The sequence below is a fragment of the Manis javanica genome, chromosome 5 (genome assembly GCF_040802235.1).
Source record: "Manis javanica isolate MJ-LG chromosome 5, MJ_LKY, whole genome shotgun sequence".
Lineage (NCBI taxonomy): Eukaryota > Metazoa > Chordata > Mammalia > Pholidota > Manidae > Manis > Manis javanica.
In genome coordinates, this window is record NC_133160.1 from 8,515,799 (window position 1) to 8,531,050 (window position 15,252).

The 15,252-nt window shown below is 43.6% G+C and overlaps 1 long non-coding RNA gene across 2 annotated transcripts in view; it reads right to left on the reverse strand.

Annotated features, from left to right (window-relative positions):
* LOC118970236 (uncharacterized) overlaps nucleotides 1–13,341 on the reverse strand; it is a 368,798-nt gene extending 355,457 nt beyond the window's left edge. For both annotated transcript variants that reach the window (XR_012131924.1, XR_012131923.1), the window contains exons 1-2: nucleotides 13,202–13,341; nucleotides 9,269–9,430 (exon numbers count right to left, since the gene is read on the reverse strand). This is a non-coding gene — a long non-coding RNA (uncharacterized lncRNA). The remainder of the gene's footprint in view (nucleotides 1–9,268; nucleotides 9,431–13,201) is intronic.
* Nucleotides 13,342–15,252: the final 1,911 nt, after the last annotated feature.

Here is a 15,252-nt window from a genome sequence, read left to right on the forward strand (position 1 = left end):
AGCACAGACAGAGGCAATGAGGATCTCCCCTGCCTTCCCACCCCTGCTCCTCAAACTTAAAGAGGAGATGCTTTTTAGGGGGGAATGTGGTGCTGTGGTTCATCCTATGTTTAATCGCAGCCATTCAACAGGCTGGCTGCGCAACGATGTAAGTTCTTATCCGCGTGCAGGAAGGAACATGGCTTTCTCCCACTGATGTACCAATTCGGTGGCCTCTAGCCACACACGGAGAAAGCACCCAGGACAGATGAGGTTGCTACGCACTCACATCAGCTGCATTGTTGCCTGGAAGATAATGCTGGAGGTGAATCTTCCCAGTGATAGCAGAGCTCTGGGCCTCCTAACGGAAACACCTGTATTTAATCCCAAGGACTTGAGTGAATTCTGTGAACAAACTCTCAAACTTAGTAATCCTTAGAGTCGAAGCCTCCATGCAAGGGTCTCTCAGCCTCAGCACTAGTGACACCGGGGCCATATAATTCCCGACTGAGGTGGGGGCACGGCTCTGTGTACTGTAGGGTGTTGGGCAGCCTCCACCCATTAGAGGCCAAGAGCACTTGCCCCCTGTGAGAGTCCAAAGGGTCTCCATTGTCATGTGGTCCCAGTGGCTGTAACTGCTCCCAGTTGCTCCTCCACTCTATACACCCTGGCACCAACCCTATCCCTGCACCGGATAAGAGCCACAGTTGTGCAAATGTCTTATTTATCTTACATTCTTCTCTTCTTTCAACCCGAGGCCTAGTTTTAAACACATCATTTGACAGACACGTTATTGTACACATAGCTCGACTGGGCAGAACTTGGTGAAGAGCCGCGGCCTCTGGACTGTCTTCTGCCCTTTGTCGGGCGGTGTCTTCCTGTTTTACAGTTGGCTGAATTATGCTCAGGCTCGCAGGCAGAGCGGCTGGAGGAGGTCTGATGAAAGCCACATTGTTTGGCTCATGGAATGTGATTTACACCCCCTAGATACCGGATTTTAATTTGTTATGTATGTCTATTAAACTCTGCCTTCCTCCTCCCCTTTCTTAGGATGAAAAGCAGATTATTTAGTGCACAACCCAAAAATCGGCTGGTTATTAAATTTTCCTTTTCGTTTAGTTTTGAAGTTTTTATGCCTCTGAAACTTATTTACATGCTGTATATATTAAATAAAGTGTAATCCATAGTACTCACAGGACTCAAAAATATGATGAGGTACTCTTCCCATGGTTTCAAAGCAGTCTATGTGACTCCCCAAAAAAAGAGGGGAGTTATTTTTAGCCCTGGTTTGCAACTCCAGAATACACATCTGCTAAAGCAGCAACTTAATGCCAGTATCAGAGAGGTACACAAGATGCGGCAACTAGAAATGGTTCTGTGTTCTAAATCATCCATTGTCATATTGACATCTAATGCAATAAAAGAGAGTCCTATGAGGTGCCAGTAAGAAAAAATAACAAGTACTTGTATATTATTGCATAAATCATCTGTATTTTATGTTTCATTCAGCAGCATGCATATGAAGCAAAAACAGGAAAAGCCACACTATTGCATTTTCAGTTATACTTTCCTTGTAAAAATTAAGTCAACCTTGAACACTTAAAAAATAAGGTGCATTAATTTGCATGATCATTGATAAAATGCATGATTGCTTTTGTAAATACGGCTTCTGTACACTCAGTACCTACTACCATAGGAGGCATGTGACATGTTTATTTTTTTAATTTAATGTTCACAATGACTTGGCAAAGTAGGCATATTTAATCCCATTTCTCAGATGAGAATAAAGGTTCTGATAGGTAATATAATATTCCCAAGGTCACATGACCAGCAAGGAGCAGAACTAGAATTTCAATCCAATCTGGATAACCCTATCGTTTAAACTGGGTCCACCTTATTCCCTTGCCCTCTTCTCTAATCAGCTCTCTAAGGCCTGAACTTGCTTGAAATCAATCCAGTATCTTTGGGAAAATCCAAGATAAACTGCATGCTTAGGAGCTTGGTAAAATTCTAACAGACCCTTTAGCATTTTTCTTTAATTTTTAGAAAGGTCTTATTCTCAGATTCATGGAAATTAGTAGCCATATATACTAGTTTGGCCTGCAAAAGAGCCAAGTACAAAACATCCCTGGGAATCCCGTCCCTCTTCCGCTTTCTGGCCACTCACCTTCCCACGGTGCCCTCTTGTCCCGGTGCCCACACCCCTTACTCCTCCCCCCTCGTCTCTCGCTATCCTGACCTCAAACTGCATCTCCAGCCTCACCACTTGCAGTTCCCAGAGAATCCGGGGCCTCTTTGAGCACGTGCCACCCTCACGTAGGCACTCAACCTGTTTCCCAGGTACCTGCCCTGCTGTAGGTGCTGGAAAGGGTGATGAGTAACACAAAGTCATTGCCTTCATGAAGCTTACAGACTAATTTGGAAGAAACAGACAATGACTGAATGAATAAAGTATTTACCGTTGGATGTGCTGGATAGTGATAATGCTTTGGAAGAAGAATAAGCCTGGGAAAGGGACCAGTGAGTGCTGAAAGGGAGAAAGCTTTTTTAAGTTTAAAAGGGGAGGGGCATGGAAGGTCACCCTGGCGAGGTGGCATGGGAGCAAAAACCAGAAAGAGATGAAGGCGTGGCACAGACGCCAGGAGCGCGGTAACTCATGTGCCCAGCACGGAGTGATGAAAACGGAAAGCAGCAGACAAAAGGGTGAGGGCTGAGAGAGAGGGGTTGACATAGGGGCTGGCTGCCTTTCTGCGGGTTCTGATGCTCACTTTGAGTGGCAAAAAGAGTGTCCGTTTTCTGTGCCTTTGCTATCAAACATGCCCAATGCTTTTCATGCAGGGGTTGAAAACTCTAATTAATAGACCAAAAAGTTACTGTAAAGATGAGAGGGGATTAGAGAGGGATGGCTCCAATACTGCTTCCATACAGAATACGGTGCCTAGGCCTGAGCATTACACGTCCTGGGCCAGCTGCAGCTGCTTCGCCACCAATGTTGCCAGTCAGCATCTGTTTCACAAACATATCAGGAATAAGACACTGCAGTGTCGCATTTGTGGGAAATGTTGTGAACACCGAGCGTACGCTAGAGCTCATTAAGCCATCTGTTATGGACTGACTGTGTCCTCTCCAGACTCCTACGTTGAAATCTACTCCCCAGTTTACTGGTATTTGGAGGTGGGGCCTTTGGGCAGTAACAGGGAGGGTGGTACCCCCAGAAATAGGACAAATGCCCTGATGAGAAAAGGCCAAAGAGCTCGCTCCCTCCGTTCTCCGCCATGTGAGGATAATAAAAAGATGGAAACCTTCATCTGCAAATCAGGAAGTGGGTTCTCACCAGAACCAAATCTGCCAGCACCTTTATGTTGGGTGTCCAGCCCCGAGAAGTGTGGAAAATAAATTCGTGTTGTTTATCAGCCACCCAGTCGTGGCATTCTGTTATAGCTGCCAAGCTGACTAAAACACCTTCCATTTCACGGATGGATCAAAAGTTTGAATGTACCCTCCCTAATGTACTATCAAACTACCCATGTTTTGAAAAACGATGCTTCCTACATTCTGCTTCCCAGCGATCGCGGCACCCTCCCAAGGCGAACAGGACCCTCCTTGTCTCTGTAACTCTTTCCTCGCTTCTTCTACAAGAAGATGCTGCTATCTAATGGAGCAGGAGTAGACCTATGTATTATATTTCCTTAATTGTCACTAGAAAGGAGTGCTATCTGTAAATGCAGATGTAAACAAAAAAAATAGGAACTTTGGTTAAAAATGAGCTAGAGTTAAGCCTAAGCATGGGCAGGATTTTCGGTTGGCTCTAACTGGGGAAATGCTGAATATGCACTCATTTTTTTTTTACATTAATAATAATAGGAAATGGAAGATAGTGGCATCTCAGCACAATTCTAATTTAATGAGAAACAATAAAATAGTTTTCCAAAGGGGCCTATTTAGGTCCAAGAAAGGGGGATATTAAAGTTCCAAGATTTATTCTACTTGTGTTAAGGTATGCTGATACACATTTTCTTAGGCTATATTCTACTCACTGATTAGATCTCTCTCTTTATAATTTTCCTACTTGTAAGGGAATTAGATTGGTATTTCCCAGGCCAAATAACTTTTAGAAAAAGTATTTAAACTGAATCAATTCATTTTCAGCACAAGGAAGGTTGGTCAATCCTATATCACTCAGACAGCCCTATGAGGCCTATTTTTAATACATTTAGATATCATTAACTGTAAAACCATGGGAATCAACTATTGAGGAGCAGTTTTGAGAAAAGAATACACATAAAACTTCAGGCAAAGTACTGTCTTTGAATTAAGTTCCTCCCTCCCCCGCCCCTTTTTTTGGTGTTTTTCAAATTAATTGCGTTAGTAACCAATATGCATCAGCCATCGGGATGTTTCAGCAGCTCATGATGATGACAGTGCTGACAGCTGACATTAGCGAACCCTTTCTATACACTAGACACTGTGCGAAGCACCTTATATTTCTTGCTTAACATGATCCTAACATTCATTATGTGCTAAGATCTGTGTTAAGTGTATGAAGGACCTTTCCAACCCCTTGCACGTTACCCTGCACTCCCATTTTACAGATGAGGAAAATGACGCTGTGAGAAGTTGGGCAACCAAGAATTACCTCGCTAGACAGTCCACAAGGAGACGGACTCACAAGGTGGCAGAGATGAGACGGCCCTGCTCTCGGGAAACATCGAAGCCTCTGGCACAGGTACGGTTCTCACATACTCTATAACATCTCTAGTGAGGGTAAGACCCCTGAACTGGGAAAAAATCCTCTCTTAACATTTATTACCCACTTACTACCTGCCAGATATTGTTCTAAATCCTTTATTACTATTATGCTCTTTAGCTTTTCTAATAAGTGCATGAGACAGCATTTACAGATGGGGAAGACTGAGGCATAAAGAACACATGACTGTAAGTGGTGTGGCTCTGCTCAAACCTAGAGCTCACGTTCTTAGCCACCCTATCCTGACTGTTTACAAGTCAGCTAAGTCTGAACTAAGCCCTGTGCCCAATCACAGTACTGAGGTAAAAGTACTGCACCCTTCCAATGGCCACACAGGCAGGCAGGGGCGGCCGGCCCACGACAGCGACTACAGCCTGAAAGACTACTTTGCTTGGTACTCATAAAACCCTGTGCTTTTTTCTGTCCTACAGATAGCTAGGATTCTTATGGAAAATGTACAATAGAGTTACGTTTCCTGCCAACCCTGGCCTTAGAACAAACTGGATTTGATTTCGAAGAATAAAGGCATGTGACATTGTATATAACGATGATGCAGATTCATCAGAGATAGCTACTGAAGTCCCTCCTTCCAGGAAGACGAACTCTAGCACGGGTGTTGGGAGGAAGGAGCCAGGCAGAGCAAGCACAAGACGAGGGCACAGAAAGCTGCACCGCTCCGCCACAGAACAAAACGCCAGAGCTCGGTCCTCTGCTCAGCCACAGTACAAGCTCTTTTCCAGAGCTCAGAGTGCCAGGTCAGAGATCCGCTCCTCATTGGATAAGGAGCCACTGAGGTTTCTAAGTCAAGGCATGACACAGCCAGAACTGCCCTTTAACGAATTCCACTTAGAGCTGTTCATAAGATGACACTGAATAGGAGACGAAAGCACAGAGGTCCCGCTGGAAGGGATCAGGAAGAACCTGAGGATCTTGAACCTAAGGAGTGGCGGCAAGCAGAGAGAAGGGGCAGTGTAAAGAACAATGTTCAGAAGACGGGGCGAAAACTTAAAAAGCTATGGTTTTCTCCAAAGGATTTTAGGGTTGGGACCAGAGGCTCTGGAAAATCTGCAGAAACCAGCACGAATCCCGGCTACATCGCCACCTAGCCATGAGGCCTTGGGTGGGCGCCTACTCAGAGCCTTCCTGAGCATCAGTTTCTTCATCTGCCAACTAAAGGTAATGAAGTCCCCGCCTCTCAGGACTGTTCATGCGGTCTGAGTATGTACACCATTTGGCACACCGCACAAACAGGGAGCAAGCACGAAATAAATCCTACCTGCTAATATCATCAGTGTTTCTGTTTCTGTCAATACAAATAACAATAATAGTCCTTCACTCCTCTTTTAAAGGATCTCTGCTTGCTAGTTAATGAAGGAGGGAAAGAAATCTGTATGAGCAAAAAGGAAAAACCCACGAGGAAGCTTTCTTTCATGCCCTTGTACTTAAAAATGTCCCATGTGAAGGTGCCAGATGGTATCCACTTTGGTGGCTGAAGAGCCCCTGATCAGAGGAAATGAATAAATGAATAAATGCTTTACAGTTTAAGATATAAACATGGGTTTATAACCTGGCCAATTATCATCCCTGAGGGATAAGTGGCAACTTGGTATCTATCTAGCCAGAACTAAGCTTCCGAAGTTGGAAACAGTGACTGGTTTTAACCACATCTTCAGCTACATGTTTGAGCTGACCGCACCCCCTGCTCTGTGATGCCCTAGCTCTGTGATCCTCCTGATGCCATCAGTAAGTACATCAGGGACCTTCCCTGAGACCCACCCCCAAACATCGAGCACAGTTCCAACAACAATTGACATCCACCCAGCTCTTACACTGTGCCAGACATTGTGCTAATTGGTTCACATACAGCTTCTTCTTTGACAGAACAAGAGTAAAACTATAAAATCAACCAAGTCTACTATTTCTTTCTCCTCCTGCTATGGGACAACCATATACTGAATTCCTTCCATGAAAACTTAAATATATAGCCTCTTGCTTAATATATATGATTGTATATATGGTTGATTACCTACTTAAACTTCATAAAATTTCCCATTACTTCCCAACTCCTAGTCATGCTGACAGCTTGCAATCAGCCATGGTGTGAGTACTTACACCAAGAAGCTGGCAAACACTACAAATCAGGGCTTTTCCTCTGGCCAGAAGACCAGTTGTTGAGCATTTACCAGCACACCACCACCCATTTCTAGTCCCCACCTGTTACTGTCCAACATGGGGCTTTTCTCATTTTCTTTATAGCACCCATCACTCTGAAATCATCTTTCCCATGTGCTTGTTTATTTTTTTATTAACTCTCTCTTACAGCTATAATCTAAAGAAAGTCAACTTGTTAACCAAATTGTTCACTGCCATATCCCTAACACTTAGAAGCATGTGTTTATACATGCGTTAAATTTTTTTATTGGAAGGATGAATTAACTCAATGCACTTTCTTTATATTATTTGCCCCACTGTATTTAAGTTTTTGAATTTCCTAATGGAAGTCTTTCATGGTTAAGATATTTTCAACCTCAAATTTTCTAGTAGCTACAGCTTCAAGAACTATCAAAATTGACAGTATACATTTGCCTTACCAGTCACCAATTAAGAAATGGAATGATGATTTAAAACATCATTTACTAGTTTCCCTACTCTGTAATATCTGTTTGGAAATTGTGAAGAGTTCACGCTTGTCTCTTTTCGTTCTAGAGTTCTCCGTGGAAACCCATCTCCCTTCTGAAGGGCACTCACTGTGTAATCCCTTTGTTAGGAGGACAGGACCATCTGGCCCCATCCATCTTGCTGCAATTTGATCCTGGGTTAATTGCACCCTGTCACGAACCAAGACTGACACTGTATATTTTCTCTCTTCACTAATACTTGTTCATTATGGAGGCAGCTTTTTGAAGACTCAAATTCTTGAGGACCTTTTCACAGCAGTGTGAAAGGGACCAAGGCCTTTTGCTGGGGTTTTCCGGTAACCCACAGGATCAGTACATCACCAAAAGATATGAGGGAGGAAGTTGGTCACCTAAGGAAAGGAGATGGTGACACTCTGGCACGTTGACAAGCAGCATCCAATGGGCAAAGGGAAAGAGAAGCAATTAAACAATCACTCTAATTGATTACCCAAGCATGCTGGATGAGGTCAATGGGAAACGCCGCTTGACAAAAGTATGGCACACCTAAAGTATATAAACTTGGGGCCCCAAACTCAAATGCCTGTGGGAGCCAAGTGAATGAAGTAAGTATCGAGGCAAAGTGCATAAACTAAAGGGTGTAAAATAATAGAGCGGGGAGGGGAGTACTGTGGTAAACTGAAGACTCCATGTACCCCTTCAATGGGGGCAACATATAACCAGCTCCAGCCAATATCTTCCAAGAGGGAATATGGAATCTGTAATGTCAAACTGTGATGGATGCTTTTTGATTGCCTCCCAATACCCATTCACCCCTTCTTTGTCCATGTCCAAACCTCCTCCCCCTAATGGATCTATTCGCATTGTATTCTCCAGGGCTACAAACATATTGGTCCAAACCAAATAGGAGAATTCCATCCCCCTTGTCAGTGATTAGTATAAGAATAAGTGTATAACCCAATTTTAGCCAATGAGACATGAGGAGAGGTCACTTCAATGCCTGGACTTCCAAAGAAAGAGACAGTCTTTCTTCTTCTGGACAGAGTTGTCTTGATAAAATGCCACAAACTGCTGCTGCCTCTTGCTAGAGGGTCCAGGGTATCCAGGTAGATCCCTGAAACACAACACCTGGAACTCACCTCTGGAGTTTGTTTTATATGAGATAACATATTTTCATATGGTTTAAGGCAGTCTAAGGTTTTGTTACTTGCAGACAAAAGTACCCCCACGTGATATACCAATCTTCCAACTTTTCAAGAGAAACAGGGAAGTCTATTCTTTGTAACTCTAGTTTTTAAATTGTATCCACTGAATTTTAATACTGCACAGGAGAGCCCCCTCTGATTAAAATACTACAAACAGAACAAACTTCAGTAGGGTGGGGGTGGGGCATTTGTTTTCAACTTGGGAGCTTGACTTGCCACCTTTATTCCCAGTTCTCAGAGGAATCCACCCCAAATTGTATATCTTGGGGAGATTCTAAGTTCCTGGAACTTTACCTGTGGCCTCACCATTGATCAAAACACTCATCCCTGTCTGACATTCAGAGCTTTACTCTCTGCATAACTGAGAGAGAATATCAATATTCAAATACACCATAGTGTGGTGCTCAGCAAGAGATGTGGGGCTATTGGAAAGAAGACCTTCAAGAAACGAAAAGGTTTGTTAATTAAGTTTCTTTGCAAGAAAAAGGTCATGAAAATGAGAAAATACTCACCTTATTAAAGTCCAGCAAAACCAATAAACTTGAATTACTATGTATATTAACATGGTTAGTTCTGCAAATATGATCCACTCTTGTCTTCTCAGCTTTGCTCATAACTTGCCCCCTCTTGAAAAATACCCTTCCGTCCCATTTTCCCACCTACAGTTTACCTACAGTTTAAGACCCAATTTCAAAGCCTACCTCTTTTTCGGGAAGCTGCTTGCTTTAGATGGAGAGTTTTCAAACTGTGCCTTCATCTATGGTTCCCACATCGACTGTGTTGAAGAGTCATCTGGAGCCATCTGTCTGCTGAATTGTAGATTTGACTCCAGGACCAGAATTACTGGGTCTGGGCTTGGGAATCTGCAAATGATATGCTCTTTAAGTGAGTCTTCTACACATTATAGTAGGGAGACACAGTCCCCACATACTCACAGCTATACCATTATAATGGAGTTTCGAGTCAATAAACCCAATAAACCTGGGTGTTTTTTCATATAAATCTTTCCAAGGAAGTTTTATCATCCAAACTAGATTATAAGCAGCTCAAAAGCAAGAAACTTCTTTTATACTTCCATATTCTTTTTTTATTCTGAGATACAGATTCATCATCAGCAAAGTTCAGGAACTTAGTTTTGAGAACTAAATGAAATAATTGAAATTAAATATATTGAATCTTAAGTATGTCCTACGACACAGCTCTAAGCCTCAGATGTTTTATTTCATTTAATCTTCAAAACAATCACATAGAAAAGGTGGGATCATCCCTTCTTGTTAAGGAGGAGACTGAGCCTCAAAGAAGTTAGAAAGTTTGGAAAAGTTCACACAGCCCATAAGAGTGGAGCTGGACTTCGAAGCCACATTCAGCTGATTCGAAAGTCTATGCTTTCATTCCCATCCTAATCTCTGCACACATATGAATTACTGGTGATACACAAGTGCCAGGATGTGGTAAAAGATCCACAATGCACTAGTGCAAGAGGCATGTTAAAGGCATGTAAAATGTCCAACCTTAACCTTGGAGCTGGAGATAAATTACTTCCTTTTTCTTCTATCAAGAGTAATCAATCCTGTATTGGCATCAGAACTTACCCCAAGAGTTACAGAACTGAGTCCCATCTCAGAGGACAATGGGCCCTCAGAAAAGAGACTCAAAGAGAGCTACAGCTCAAGTTAGAATGGAAGTAAGCACTAAGTCCTAACAGCCTGGGCAGGAGGAACACCTGCCACATTCATTCATCCATGGCAGTGTCTTCAACCCCAACTCCCTCTAAGAATCACCTGCGACATTGTTTTCAAACTAATACAGATGCCTGGGCGATAGCTGCAGAGACTTTGATTTCATTACTCTGAGGTCTGCACAGGCATAGATAGCAAACTTGGCAAGGTTACCCAGGAGCTCCTGAGGTGCACCCAGGCTGAAAACCCACCTGACCACACACTTGGTCTCAGTCAGCCCTGACCCCTCTGAAACCTGCCCAGTGGACCTTCCTCAGCTCATCCCTTTTCTCATCATGAATGCACCTCCAGACTGGTGCCTGACACTGCAGAAACACTAGCTGAAAAAATGATAAGTGAATCTTGAAACTTACTAAAGTGCCTCGTTTAGCTTATTTCCTATCCCCTGGTTACTCTCACTTACCTTTGATAATCTATAGCAGCCTTGCTCTCAAGAAATCCAAACAGTTGGGAAATCTGGAACTCCATTATCTAACATAGTCCAGAACAAATGTCAACTCATAAAAATGTTAAAATTGAGGGTTCACTAACTCTACCCCTAACACTTGTAGTCTTTGGGGAGACGGTTCTCCATGGGTTTCTCATGTTTCTGCATGTCCTGTGAGGAGAGGTCCTAACAGCTTTTGTTCCAGACTATGTTTTCCAGGATATAGGAAACAGCCTTGGGAGACAGAGACAGTAGCACCCTCCAGGCCGAAGGCAGGTTTATTTCCTGATCAGTATAATAAAGATAATTTCTCCCTCCAGGGCAAAGGTAGAGCAGGTTTGCTAGCAGCCCCCTTATAAAATATTGGGTTTCCTGAACTCGGGGTTCCTCAGCTGTGTTGCAAACCCACTCACTGTACATAGCATGTACCTGGGCCATTCCACTTGCCCTGCCATGGGCATTGAGTCAAAGCTTATACTGCCTGCTGTGCTATGGGTAATGAAGTTAATATTCTCTGACCCAGGGTACTCCTGTCTTCTGCCAGAATCAAGAATGGTGACAGGCTCACTTGTTAGCTTACAAACAGGATAAAAACCTCAGATCCTTCACAGTTCTTGACAAACCCCTTCACATCTTCCAGATTCCCCTCCATGAGGTTTCTTTCACTCAAACTCTGCTCTTCCTAACCAGAGCTTGAACAGAGCTTTACCACTTGGCACAGCGGTTAAAATTACAGATTATGGGTTTGCATTCCTCAGTACACTCAAAGTGACTTCAAAATAAAAATCAAGTGTTATTTATTCATAGACCCAATACCAATAAAATAAAGTCTTTAGTACATGACCTGCATATCGTCATCGCCCTACCCCATCTTGTTAACCCTGTCTCTGCCTGACTCCACCTCATTCACTCTTTGCAGCCATCCTGGCCTCCCAGCCACACTCTTGCTCAGAGCTTGGCCCCTACTGTTTCCCTAGCCTGGAATGTTCTTCCCTCTGATTTTCACATGGTTCCCTCCTGCACTTCATTCAGATAGCACTGTTTCCCACAATTACTTAGGCACGATGAGTGGTTTTGTCAATTTTGCTCACTGTCAAATACATCCGGTCTGAGGTTCAGCCACCTCCTGAGACACTGCAAGAGGGGTCTGACCCGTTCTGCCAACGAACTTGCCAAAGCAAATCCCCTTCACCAACTCTGAGGTGGCTCCCCACCCCTGCCATCTGCACCCACCTCCACCTCCCGAAAGTGCTCCTTTCTACCCCTTCTAGTACAATGCCCTTCAAACAACAGTAGATTTTCCAAATTTTAAGCTTGTAAATTTTTGCCTTTGGCCCTACTACATACAAGCTGCTATAAAATGCTAAATGAGGCATTTAAACAGACTTGTTGAAATTCAACCAGAAAATTCAAAGTCTCAGTTCCCTTCTTCATATGGCAGGGGAAATACATCAGAGAACAAAATACACAGTGATACCCAATAAATTACCCGCCACATTAGAATTAATCTTTGTGTGTGTTCCAGCATTTAGCACAGTGCCTGGCACATAGGTGTGGATAAACGTTTGTGGAATTCATGATTGAATGAATAAACTGAATTTATCTAAAGTAATGTTACCTAAACAAATGGCCCTTGAAGGGCCCCTACGGTGGACATCTCCCTAGAGATGGTTTGTCCCTTTAGGTCCTCTCTGCTCTTCTCTGAGCTCCAGGAGACCGACCTTCTGTCTTCTGTCTGGGATTGCTTAATGGGATGCATTTTCTCAGAGAAGGAGAAAAATGAGATCCAGGTACTAATGCTCCCCACCCCTGCTCTATTTCAGTGGCGTCACCAAGAGCTGACTGTGTTCTTTATTTCAGTCAGTGTCTGTCATTGTCTTACTGTTTGTGTCCCCCCAGAATTCACATGTTGAAATCCTAATCCCAATGTGATGGTCTGGGGGAGATAATTAGGTCCTGACGGTGGAGCCCCCCAGAATGGGGTTAATGCCCCTAGAAGCAAACAGCCACAGCTATCTTTCCGCATGAGGAGGATTCAAGACTAAGCGGGGCTTGTGCAACCCAAGAGGGCTCTCACCAGAATGCCACCGTGCGGACACCCTGCTGTCATATTTCCAGACTCCATAACTGTGAGAAATACGCCTGTTACTTAAAAAACCACCCAGCGTACGGTATTCTGTTATAGCGCCCAAGCTGCTCGGAGAGCTGCAGAACCGCGGGGAGGTACACACACGGCCACGTACGTGTATGCGGCCCTAGGCACTTGAGGCGGCAGGACATCAAGCAGTCTCCGCACTGCTGTCCCCAAGGCTGCAGCCTGAGGCCCAGCGTGGCGCAGAGAGGAGGCTGGCTGTACAGGGTGGGGCGGGGGCACGACGACGTCCTGAAAACCGCGGATCCAAGTCTGTTCCTGGTGCCTCTGACCCCAGTGACGAGGCCGGGCCATCATCACGGGGCTGAGCACGTACCTAGCCTGGAGTCAGAGAAACTGAACGACGAACCTGGCGAAGGCGCATCAATAGCCTGGCCGCTGCTTCAGGCCAAGGAAGTGAGCCAGCGGCTACGCGAGCACCACGTGAGCAACAGACACCTGCGGCTTCGCTTCACGCTCCAAATCTCTCTTCCCGCGAGAGTTTCAGGGCCGCCTTGACCGCACGTTCCTGGCGGGGATTCTGGGAGTCGTAGTCCAGCCTGGCCACGTGCTCACAGGCAAAGCCCAAACCTCCCTCGAGATCCCTTCTCACAGCTGTCTCGTTCTCTTGTACGTTTTCCCTCCTCCTCGAAAACTTTTTGCCCCTTTCCCCCTAAAGTCAGAGGTTAGAGGCACTGAGCTGCACTGTCCCCTGGGGTTTCCACACGCACCTCCCATACTGCATGCAGTCAATACCCAATTCCATACATTCACTTCAAATTACCCAAATTGTGGAGTGCACCATCTGTCTCCTGCTGGGATCCTGATGAAGAGTACATCCACCCCTGGTGCAGAGAAACAAATAGAACATGAATTGGAAGATTATTTATTGCTTTTCCCTGCTGGAGATGTATTTGTTTAAAAATATTAATTAAGCATCTGCAAATGGAACATCAATCTGCCAGGTAAATGTGCTAGGGATACAGAAGTAGACCAAAGACACCGATTCCCTGCTCTAACAGAGCTTCCCCTCTAGTAAAAGAGAGGAATAATAGTAATAGTATTTACTTGCTCCAGCCTAGGGCAGGACACACATAACTGGTGATGTTAAGTTTCTAGACTCTTTTGAAGAAATGTTAGTGTTGATTTGTGAACCACAGTTGTTGTAATACTGCATCTCTGAAGATATAGTTTGTCTTAAAGAATATACCCCCTAATAAAAGGAGACTTATGAACACATACAATATGGCTGGCTTTGTACTAGGCTCTTTATATAGAATATCATATTTAATATGCATGCAATGTCACAAAATGAGTGAGCAGAAATTATTATCTCCACAAAGTAAATGGAGAAACTGAAGCTGGGAAAGGTAAATGGCCAGCCCAAAGTCACAAAGCTAATCAAGGATGTAATGATGTTTATTTTTGGTCTGGACTGTATATGTGCAAAGAATTGTAACAAATGCTTTATTTTTTAAAACCTAACAATCCTAATAAGGTAGGTTTTATTGCTATTCCTTTTATGTAAGAAGAAACTTCAGTGTAAAAAGGACAGGACACAGATGTTAAGAAGAGTCAGGAACTGAACCCAGTTCCATCTGATCACAGAGCCCATCCTCTTTCTACTCACCAGAATCCATAAAACACAATTGACATGACATTTGTTAAGGCTATGTTTCATTCCTGAATATCTTTCTCCATAAATACAGAGAGAGAGAGATCTACATATCTATAGAGATATAGCCCCACATATCCATTATATTCTATTCAACACATAATACAGATATTCCATCTAATGCTTCAAGCTGTTCTACTTCAAGCATTGAATTATTTGCCTCTCCCAACCTCCATTAACCAAGTTTGGGGAGAAAAGCTAGCTGCCACATAAGTCTTGATGAGAATAAAGTCTCTTTATTACTATTATTATTCCCCTAATGGTCTGTGCAGTATCGTACATAACTTTTTAGTCCTTCGTAAAATCTCGTTGATAAACATTTGACAACTTGTTACAATTTTAAAACTTTCATTGCCAGATCTGTGCTGGCACTACTGGAATCTAACAGGGTAATATCAAGGCAGCCACAGTAGTTTTTGGTGATGCTATAAAGAATTTTGCAGCCTCTCTCAGTACCTAATTTATGACATGTGCACTGATGAATGATCAAGATTCACTATTTGCCATTATAAGAAACAGACCAACCAATTCATAATTTTCAGGAAAGCTGGTTTTACCAGCCCTATTAGTTTTACAATTCCGACTTTTGTAAGCTTCAATTTGTTATGTTTAAGTTATTTGCTCTGAGGAATTTGAGTGCTCTTACTGGGGTCTTAAGGTCTATTTTTCCAAACAGAGTTTGCAGAGAAAGACGATGGCAGTGCTGAAAGTTC